Genomic DNA, 11,714 nt, shown 5'->3' with positions numbered 1-11,714 from the left:
TCCAAGTCCCTAGTCGACCTGTTGAAGACCTTGACCGACCTCTTTGAGACCCTGGCTAAGTTTTGGCCGAGCTGACTAAGCTATGATAGGCCATGATCAGGCTATGACATGCAATGACCAAGCTGTGTCGTGTTGGATTGTATATTAATCATTTTGGGTGAAATCATGGGTGATTGTATTACTCATTTGTATGCATAGTTACATAACTGATTTGACTATTGTTTTGAGTTAAAATATGAAAATGAATTTGGGATGAATGTGTATGATATGATTTTATATTGCATAATGAATTGGTTGATAAATATGGATATGGTATGAGTTTGGCCAAGAATCTCGTGGAGAGACTTTATGGTGGTATTGCATTATTGTATGCATTGATATAGGAGTCTTGACATTGGAAGTTATATGTGCATTAATAATTTGATGCCTGTTTTATATTACGTTTTGTATGTTAACTCACCCTTACTTATTTGTGTTTGTACAATGATCGTATAACATGTGTGTTATATGTGAGCAAATGAGGAAGTGACAACTTATCTAGTGCAAGGTGAGGGAGATGTAGCGAAATAATGACGAAAAATTTAGTCATGCATAAGTTTTAGTTAAAATAAAAAAATGTGCATTTCCTTAAGATTGTGAGACCTTTGTACTTAATACAATTATATTTTGAATAACTATAAAATAAATCAATTATATTACTAACGATAATTCTTTGTGTGATCAGAGTTATGCCTAGACCACCTACCTCTCCAATCGCGGATATGCCTAAGTTGGCAAGGGCAATAGAGTCTATAACATCAACCTTTCAATAGTATAGCGTTACAATGATGCAATAAGACTAGATGGCCCTACAACAAATAGAAGCATCTTGAATAAGTTTTGAAGCCACTCAACAACAACACATGGAGGCTTTAAGACAACTAGGTGAAAACAGGACGTTTCTAGTCCATCTCAAACTCCATCCTATAAAGCTTAGGAGTGGACATTAGAGAACTTCTTACAACATCACCTAACAAATTTTGAGCTAAGTACGAGTTCGGACGGAGCTGATCAATGGATGAGAAACATGGAAAAGATTTTTTATGCCAAGAGGTGTCCACTCGGGAATAGATTAGCTTACTTAGAGTATCAACTGTCTGAAAAAGCACTATAGTGGCGGGATAGTATAAAGCTCATGCTAGAAGAAGATGGGGAAGCCATAACATGGGAATTGTTCAAGAAGAAGTTTTATGCTGAATACTTCCCGGATGGTGTGAGATATGCAAAAGAAATGGAATTTTTGCAACTGGTGCAAGGAGATAAGTCAGTGGTCGAGTACGATGATAAATTTAAGAATCTAGGACGGTTCTACACCTTACCCATCAATGGAAGGACACTTTGCTAGATATTGTCCATTTAACATAAAGGAGGTAGTCCAACCTCAACAAGTGCCTCAAGTAAAGAGAAATGGTGAGCAACACCCAGTTACCATAAGAGTCTATGTCATGACATGGGCCGAAGTTGCTAGGATAGATACCTATAATTAGATGTTGTATGATAGCTAATAAGAAATTGAGTGTTTTGTTTAATTTTTTAGTGACACACTCCTTTGTCTAAGAAACTCTTATAAAAGAGTTGAATTTATTAATGAGAGAATTGTAGTACGATCTTATGATATACTCTAGCCTCTAGTCTAATTTAAAAGTTGAGGATGTGTCATCGATGTCCAATAGTTGTAGAAGAATATAATATTAAAGTAAACCTCATATGCTCACTCCTACAAGACTTAGACATAATCTTATGATTGGATTAGTTATCTGACAATTGTATATCCTTATAGATTGTAGTAAAAAAAAGTTGATATTTCCCAACTTTGTTGTCCCAACAAGTATGGTAGAAAGCCAAAGAAGAATGTAAATGTTTCATAGTCTTAACTCATTTAAAAGTCGAAAAAGATGAACAAAATGTTGATATCACCGGTTAAGCTTGACAAAATTGTTTCAATCATTGCTTGAGTTATTCCCTTTTGATGGTCGACCTAGTTAAATTATCTACCCGTGGCTATTGTTACAAAGCTCGACTACCTTATATTTGAACCCAATCGAGTTGTTTTGGAACTCAACCAATCTGTGAGCATGGTTAAGTTATTTAAGACCTTAACCAATCTAATTCTAAACCTAATCGAACAGTTCCACAAAATATTGATTAAAAAATATATTATGAGAAAACTCATAATGTTACCAGTACAGGAATATATAATATCTCAATAAATTGATTGTAAAACCGTTTGAAAAGTTAATACTATGTGAAATTAAAAATATTTAAATAATTAGTTATTTATTGTTATAGTAAAAGTCAAATAAATTAATATTTTTATATTAAACCAATTATTGACCATTAAATAAAATATGTACCAAATATATAACACACCTAATATATTTTATAATTTAAATTTTCTTGTCGACTTTTATTGTGTTGTTCCTTGGTAGCATTTTGTATTGATTTCTAAAATATAAAAATGAAAATGGTCACTCATAACACGTATGTATAAAAAATTAATACCAAATAGTATGAACCAGAATCTTATAACACACTAAAATATGTATAAAAAACAATACCAAATAGTACGTGTAAGGCCATAAAAATATATGGCAGTTGAGCCTTATGTTGAAGTAGCCAGACCCATAACACTAAGGGCACTATGACCTTAGGAGAGACTTTTCATATCTGAGTTCATTATCTCAGCTTCCCATTCTCTCTCTAAAAAGCTTGGTCCTCCATTTCTCTTTGCCTTCTCTCTACCTTTCCCTCACGTTTAGTGGTTGCATGTTGGTTTAGGTGGTGTTGAAGTGACCGCGGCGTAGAGACCTTCGCAACCATCCAAATAGATTTTCATTCTTCAGCGGGTAAGTAGCTCTTCACTGTTCCCCGCTGTTTGGGACCTAGGGCAAGTGGCATATGCCTAGTGTACCCTTCTTTATGTTTTCCTCCGTTCATTCTAGCTCTAAGAGCTGTTCTTGGTCACCGCATTGCGGGTTGTAGGATGTTGTCTAGATTATTCGCGTGTGGGGTACTGGAGCTGCGGGTCTTTGAGCTGAGCAAAGAAGTTTCAAGGCAAGGGGAGCTGAATGTTTCTTTAATTGGTTGCATGAACTGTATGTTGAGTGTTGTGCTGCTGGACTGTTGATATTGTGTTTTGATTTGGAAAGATTTAGTTGCATGTGTTGGGTTGAATGACTGTGAAACTGGATTGTAATGTATGTAAACTGTTTTGAGATGTACTTAAATTCTATAATGTCTATGTTGATGCGTTTGGGCTGAGAGACATGTTGTAACAGTGAATGGATGGAAAAATTGGTATTCTATAAGGGTTTTGGGTCACTTGAGAGGAAGTGAGGTAGTAATTTTGGGAAGTAGGGGTTCTGGGCACAATTGGGCTTGGGGACATCTTAGGCAAGTCATTTGTGATCTGTTAGGATCATAAAACTGGACTAGAACATGTTAGAAGTGGTAAAAATCAAAATTGGGTCCTTAAGTTGTGGAAATTGATGTTCAAAAGACAAAACTTGATCTTAATCACTTTAGAATGGTAGTAGGATTGTTCAGAACCATTTAGATGAGTTTAGTCAAGTATAAAACAAGAACTAAGGGTGTTAGAAGTTAGTAAAAATGGTTAGGAATAATTGGGTTAGGTGTTGTTCATAATTCTACAGAAATTCTGCAGAATTATGCAGTTTCGCAACTGATAACCGTTCGGTCTTAGCGTTCGATCGTAATAGCGTTCGGTCTGAGCGTTAGGTCCAAGGTGGAGTTCGGCCTTAGTGCTCTGTTTTGTTGAGCGTTCGATCTTAGCCTCTGTCTAAGCATTTGGTCTGAGGTGGAGTTCGACCTTAGTGATCTGCCTTGTTGAGCGTTCGGTCTTAGCGTCTGTCTTAGCATTCGGTCTGAGGTGGAGTTCGGCCTTAGTGATCTGCCTTATTGAGCGTTCGGTCTTAGCGTCTGTCTTAGCGTTCGGTCTGAGGTGGAGTTCCGCCTTAGTGATCTGCCTTATTGAGCGTTCGGTCCTAGCGTTTGGTCTTAAGTGGAGTTCGACCTTAGTGCTCTGTCTTATTGAGCGTTCGGTCTTAGTGGATGGTCTCAGGTAGCGTTCGGTCTCTTAAAGAGAGTTTGGTCTCTTAAGTAGCGTACGGTCTTAGTGGGTGGTCTTGGTAGCGTTCGGTCTTAATGGATGGTCTCTTAAGTAGCGTTTGGTCTCAGGTAACGTTCGGTCTCTTAAAGAGAGTTTGGTCTCTTAAGTAGCGTACGATCTTAGTGGGTGGTCTTGGTAGTGTTCGGTCTTAGTGGATGGTCTCTTAAGTAGCGTTCGGTCTAAGGTAGCGTTCGGTCTCTCTTAGTGAGTGGTCCTTAATAGTGTTTGGTCACTCCTCAGTCTTACCATTTATGGGCCGTTCGGTCCTGTCCTTTGGGAAATGAGATACCGTTCGGTCTCCACCATTCACAGGGTGTTCGATCTTGCCCATTATGGGTTGCTATTTTTTCTATTCGGCCTATATTCCTATTTATTCCAGTATGTTATGTTACTTAATTGTTCTAGTTGCTTTAAAGGTTTATGTATGCATGAACATGTTGGTGTTAAAGTGGAAAGTATTAGTATTGGACGTAATTCCATGATCCTCAAGGGGGATACATGGTGGTGCCTTTTCAGTGTATTTAGAATGATTTGCATGGTAGCTCAGTCTTGGGGGTTTTCCTGACGCTCCAATGGTCCTTCATTCTCAAGTAGAGAGGATTGAACCATGTGGTGAGGAGTAGCAGGAGGTCCTAGTCTTAGGTGCTTCCAGTATGGCCCAAGGTGAGTGATAACGGATTAACCTCGTGGGTGTGGTAGGGTGAAACCCATTGGCAATGGCTTTGCAAAACAGTAGAAGCCACCATGAGTGCATAACTCGCCATAGCTCGACAATCATTATAACTCCGGACGAGTCAAGTTTAAGTGCAACAAGTCATGTTTGTATAGTATAGTATATTCGCCCTTACTTGCATGTTGCCTATGATTGTTATAACATGATTTTTATATCTAGCTCACCCTTGCTTGTGTGTTTGTGTTTGCTTGGGTATGCTTTCTTTTGCAATGATCATCCACTTGGATGTGAGCAGAGATGGATGAGGTGCCTCTGGAGCAGGCTTTAGAGGAAGGCGATGTTGCGGCTTAGTCTCCTTAAGACTCTCTTAGTATTTCTTGTATTTTGAATTACTATTTAGTTGTTAAGGATTTTCCCGGTGATCCCTATCCTTTTGAAACACTCTACTTGCGGTTAAGTTTTAAATTATGCCTCATTTTGGGATGACTGTAAGCTTAACTACTTTGTTTACAATCTACTCTAACTGTTCTCTTTTATTTAAATGTGGACTTACTATGTTATATGCTTCTATATAATCTGGGATGTTACAGTACGAACCAAAATCTTATGAAATTTACGCATAAACTTATAATGTACACCTATTAAAAATTATGAAAAATCATTTCTCCAAACCATTTACACAATTCAATATTTAATACAAATAATTATGTATTCAATCTCAAATGAAAATTATGATTCACCCAGTATTTATATCTAAAATTATAATTTAAATAACTAATTAATTAACTTTACAATATTTCCTATGAATTTTTACAATAAGAAAAACTAAAATGTATATTACAACTAGTTAAATTAGTTTTAAGACTTTAAAATTAAAAATTTTGAGCAAAGCGTAAAACCTAAATCATAAAACTCATGTTCAACACAAATAAAGTAACATTCATGCATAGTGATACGTTGTCGTTGAAATTATCAAATTAATACTACTTTTCAAGGCAACTTTAGTATTGCCAAATTAGTAGTCAAGAAAGTAAATAGGGTTAAGTAACCCTGAGTCGTCTTCCAATAAATACAGAATTATTTTTCAATATTTGACTCTTATGGATGCTATGCAATGCTCAAGAATAAAAGTGAGAAAGTATGTTAATGAAATTAATGTTTAAAGAACAAAGAGGAAATTTATAAACAATTATGATGAAATAGGCTAATTCCACTACTTTTCCAAGATAGAGTCATCATCGATTATCTACATATCATTGTTCAATTGATTATTGTTCAAGTTTCAAATTAATTAAAGTACATTCTTAATTAATTTGAGGGCGATCATGCAGTTAACCAAAGTAGATTCTCAATAAAATGCAAGACCTTTCTAGATTATTCACAATGAATTCAACATTCTCAATCAAATTCTATTGTGTTTAATCATGTTTATTCTTAAATCTCCTAATCAAATTAAAAGCTAATTAATCAAAGTAAATTCTCAATTAATTATAGTTGAAATTATTACCACCAATCAAAGTACATTCTCAATTGATAGCAAAAACCCGTTTAATCATATGAAAGTTCCTAAATTTAATCAAAGTAGATTCTCAATCAAACCTAGAAACCCTTGAACTCATATGATTAATATGCATGTAGATTCAAACACTTTATAATGCAAAAATCATTGTTTTTAATATGATTGAGAGATGAAAGACATAGAAAGAGAGCAACTCAAATCAATAATCAAAAGAAACAATAGCCTTAATTCAACTTAACCTCATAATCCATAATGAAATTATAGTGGAATAGTCCTAAAAGCTTAGCCCTCCATGAATGGAGTAAAACACATGATGAAATAAAAGTGAGAGGAGTGTTGGATGCTTACTTCTAGTGGAGAAGTCTGAGAATGAATGAGTTATGCCTTCCCTAGGTCTCTTTATATAGGCTTTGATTGGGTTTGGGCTCTGAATCTTTTGTTGATAAGATATTTTATCTTATATATAATATCTTTCAAATATTCAACAGATTTAATAAGTTTTTGAGAATATTTGATAATATCTTTTCTAGATTCAAAATGATTTGGGAAATATTATCTTTAAGATATATTTTCTCCAAATTATCTTTTAAAATAAACTTGTCCAAAATTACATTTCAACCCTTTTTATTTTATTTAAAATTACACAGAAGTCCAAAATTTTCCTCTAATTGCACTTTAGCCCTTTCTTTCTTTTCAAAATTTCATAAGTTGCCAGATTGTTTCGCGTGTAGGGTCAAGTAACTTCTACAAACAACTTCACAATTTCCTTCCAAAGTTGTTCGACTAACTGTGTCTTCACCTTTGCTCCAACCGACCGGGGGGTACCTGCCAAAGGTACTCCGATGCTTAAGTTAGTAAACAATTCATACGGGGGTTAGAGTTATAGCCTTAAATGCACAATAAATGTGATCACCTAGCTCTTATATTTGACCTCTATTTATAGTTTTTCAGGTGAGAATGTTTTTGAGATAGGTCGTTCGACCTCTACTCATAGCAGGTCGGACGGGTCTTTGAGTTTCTTTTGGCTTCTTCTTGAGTATTTGCTAGGTTGGGCCATTCGTCTCTCTCTTGGCATGTAAGGACGTCCAACTATATGGTACACAGAGTAATAACCACATACAAATACCTGAATTTCCTTTAAATTTGAACAATGAACTCTATTATTTCATATTAAGATTGAGAAAAAATGGATAAGAATAAAAGGGTCACATAGTTAGACGAGATTGTTTCATCATAATGATATTTATACACATAAGTAAAAAAATCACACAAAATCCACACCAATCGAGTTAACAAAATAATCCATTCAAATTTATATGATTTTAAACACCATTATTATATATTTTAACCTTTTAAAATCTCTTTCAAATATCACTAAATTTTGTTACATTCTTAAAGGAAATTTGTCAGTCTTGATTAAATACTCCAAATTTAATGAATAACATACTTTGGTAAGTGGTAATGATCTCCCTTTGCTCAAAGTTAGCAACAAATTTATAGAAATCTATATAACCTATGTTTGTACCCTCCTTTAGGGAGCCTAAATATTTCTTTTTCCCTTTGAAAACGGTGTCTAACTAGTAAAGCCATCCTCTGAAGTACAATCACTTTATAAGTAATAAGAAGATCAATCGGTCAGCAAAAGTTATTATATAGTCTATGTTAAGAATTTATATATGAGTTTGAGATTCACATTAAAAATAGGCTTAATTACTTACTTAGTCCCTAGATTGGGAGGTTTTTTTTCTGTTTAGTACCGCTTTAAAAATGCATGTATTGCGTCCACATGTGGTATAATTTGCACCAATCAAGTCCCTTCCGTTAAATTGGCAGAAACGGAGTTAACTCCGTACTGACATAGCGAAAGAATCTGCATTTTTTCTTATCTCTCCTATGCTCTTCTTGCAACGCCCAACTTTTTCTCTTAACTAAATCTCATCAATTTGGATTCTTTAAATTAGTAAATCCATAATCTCTAACAAATTTCATTAATATATATATATATATATATATATATATATATATATATATATATATATATATATATATAACACTGCTAGAGAAACTTTTGTACTATAATTTTGGGAAAAGAAAAACAATCATTCACATCAGTACTCACCTATTAAAAATGTTTTTGTTCTTCATCACTTAATATGTTCAAGTAAAGTTGTCAAAACTGGTAAGCAGGTTCGACCCGACCCGGTCCACCACGGGTTAGTCACTTAGTGAGCAACCCAACCCGGCTCACTTATTTGCGAGCTGCAAAATTCGAACCCGACTCGACCTATCATGGGTTGGCTCACTTCCATTTAATTATAAGTTTTTTTTTAAATAAAAAATTATAATTTTTTTAATTCAAATCTAAATAAACGTCACTCTAAAATGATGTTAAACTCTAAAGACAATTCAAAATAAAAAAGAGTATCATACAATCCAAACGTAATCCAAAAACATGTACAAAAGATCAACAAATAAGTTTTTAATATTGATAATTTTTGTATCACTTGTTCATTTATAATACTAGAGTCTGGAATACATAAATCTATAATATTTTTCTCTCTTGAAACATCTTTCTAATCACCATCTACAATATAATAAAAAAAATGCTAACTAATAATATTGAAATACAAAATAATAAATAATTAAATTAAATTAGGTGGGTTGGTGAGCCAACTCGACTCACCACGGGTTCAACCCAGTGAGCCGAGTTCTAAGTGAGCCGAGTTCTAAATGAACTGGGTTGAAAACTAGCCCGCATAAAAAAATTACATTTTTTTCAAACCCAACCCAGCTCAAACCCGTGGTGAGCCAGGTTGACCCACATGTTACAACTCATTTTGACAACACTATGTTCAAGAGGAATAGTCATTCAAAATAGTATGCAAAGTTTATATTTTAATTACAAAATCTTAACTCTTAATTAGTGGCTTTTCATACCTACATTTCTAACCAATTATATTTCTTTCTTTCAAGACGCATACTTAAATTATAATTTTATAAAAGTATATTAATTTTAATTGAAACTCTATTAAAAAAATTGTTATAAGTCATATTTTTTATACTTTTAATTAAATATTTGTCACAATTTTCTTATGTTATAATTACTTATTTAATTTTAAATAAAAAATTAAAAAACTTGGTTAAATTTTAATTCTTTCTTGAATTTAAATACTCTTAATTAAATTTTTTTAAAAATTTCTATTAAGTATTTAAAATGTCTACATTTTGTTTAACTGAGTCGTTATCATTTATTGAGATGGAGTAACTAATTAATTTTACACTCTTAAATATAATGCTTTGAACTTAGAAAATTAAATAATAACGTTTTAGAATTTTATAAATACATAAAACAATGGCTATTTAATAATTAGTATTTTATAACTTTTATTATATTATATTTAAAATTATTAAATCAAATGATAATGTAATTTCAATTAATGATAAAAGTTGAATTAAAAACTTTAAACTTGATTAAATTATTATTGTTTTATATTTTCTATGCATGTATATAAACGTTCACAATACAAAACAATCATTTTATTATAAAGTAATTATAATCTGAATTAACAATGAAATCACACAGCAAAAATACAATTGAAACATATTAAAAATTTGATTACTAGATCAAATCAGATTTTTAATTGAAACTTATTATCAAACTTAAAATCATCACTTAAATAATAACTAATTTCTGTCATGCAACATTGAGAAGAATAAAGAAGGGAGAGAAAAAGATAGCATAACAGAGAGAAAAAAAAAGTACTTAGCACGGACTGTCAATTTTACTGAAAGAATTTAATTGGTGAAAATTATATATGCATGTTTAAAAGCAGATACTAACCGAGTAAGCAAATGAACCTTAAAAAATAACAAAGTTAAAAATATATTAAAAAATTGGAAAAAATATCATAATTTCTTATACGAGTTCACCAGTGACTTACCAACCTCAAAAGATTCATCGATAATAGCCAAAATCATATTTCACAAAAACCATGTATTCGCCACCGAGAAAGTTTTGTCGACTGCATGTAATCACCATTGATTTTGTACAAGAACTTAGTAGAGGAAAATAAGCAATTAACCAAATGTAGAATATGAAATATGCAATGTATCATCATCATACACAAATTTCAGACTCTGGCTAATTTAGCCATGTCCGTACGTGCTTAACATTATCATAGTTGTTTCTTTTGTAGATTTCTTTATCATTTTGTTCTTAATGTGTAGAAGAGCCTTGACTGGAAGGAATTAAAGCATTACATACAAACAAGGAAAACCTATCCCAAGTGAAATTTTACGTGCTCACTCAAGCTTCAATAATGTCTAATTGAAGATACATTAATATATTCCCCTGCTTTAGGAAAGTACAGTATATTATGAAAACGTACATCATTTACAAATATGACTGTAAGAGGAAACTAGTACCTAAGAAATACGTGTGTGGTTACTGTACCAATGAAGTTAAAGACCATTTAGAATCTCTAAGGTTCATGAAATTAACCTATATAACAACTTCAAATCAGTCTACATGAAAACCAAACAAGTAAGATAGAACCTATCATCCTGCAGTTGCTTCCAGTAAAATGATCATCTCACAGAATCATAATGTCCTACTTCTTATTTTGAGTTTTCTGGTTATCTCCAAGAGCCAAGGCAACGTTCATTATTATGATTTTGTTGTATGTTTCCAAATTCCATCACATAAAGTGTTTTGTAGTGATTAAATATCGTTCTTACCTTCTAAGAAGGGGAGAATTTTTCTTATCAAATTGACTTAGAATCTTTATAACATAGAGATAGTCTCTTAGTTTTCTTATGCATCACACATCATTATCATCTTCAATGTACTAACAAAAGTGATAACAGAAGATTTTCTCATTACTCAAACTCACACCTACTAAAGTGGCCTTTGTGTTTGGTTTTTGAAGTGAAGAAAAGGGGATAAGTGATAAGGGTGTGATATTTTTAATTTGGGTGGTTTGTTGCAGCTGAAGGAAAAGAATTTCACGAGATTGTGCAGCACAAAAAGCATACTGACAGTAAATGATAGTTTTCCAGGACCAACCATTCGTGTTCACAAAGGAGATACAGCTTTTGTCACTGTCCATAATCAAGGAAGATATGGGGTCTGTTAAAACTTGTTTTTTATAACTGCCTTAATTTATTTCCATTTATTTTAATTTATTAGTTGCTACACTTTAGGAGCAAGTCTCGTTTCTGGAAACTGCTACTGTTATGTGGTTTCTGAAAACTGCTATTGCTACGTGGATGCTTTCAATTTTATCATTATAAATGTATCTGAGATATATTGAATAAAAGATCCTTTTCCAGAATTAAGGAACTCTCCACTGTCT

This window comes from Vigna umbellata, unplaced genomic scaffold (genome assembly GCF_029865625.1).
Source record: "Vigna umbellata cultivar VRB3 unplaced genomic scaffold, Vumbellata_1.0 scaffold_447, whole genome shotgun sequence".
Taxonomy (NCBI): domain Eukaryota; kingdom Viridiplantae; phylum Streptophyta; class Magnoliopsida; order Fabales; family Fabaceae; genus Vigna; species Vigna umbellata.
Note: the sequence above shows the minus strand (reverse complement) of the source record.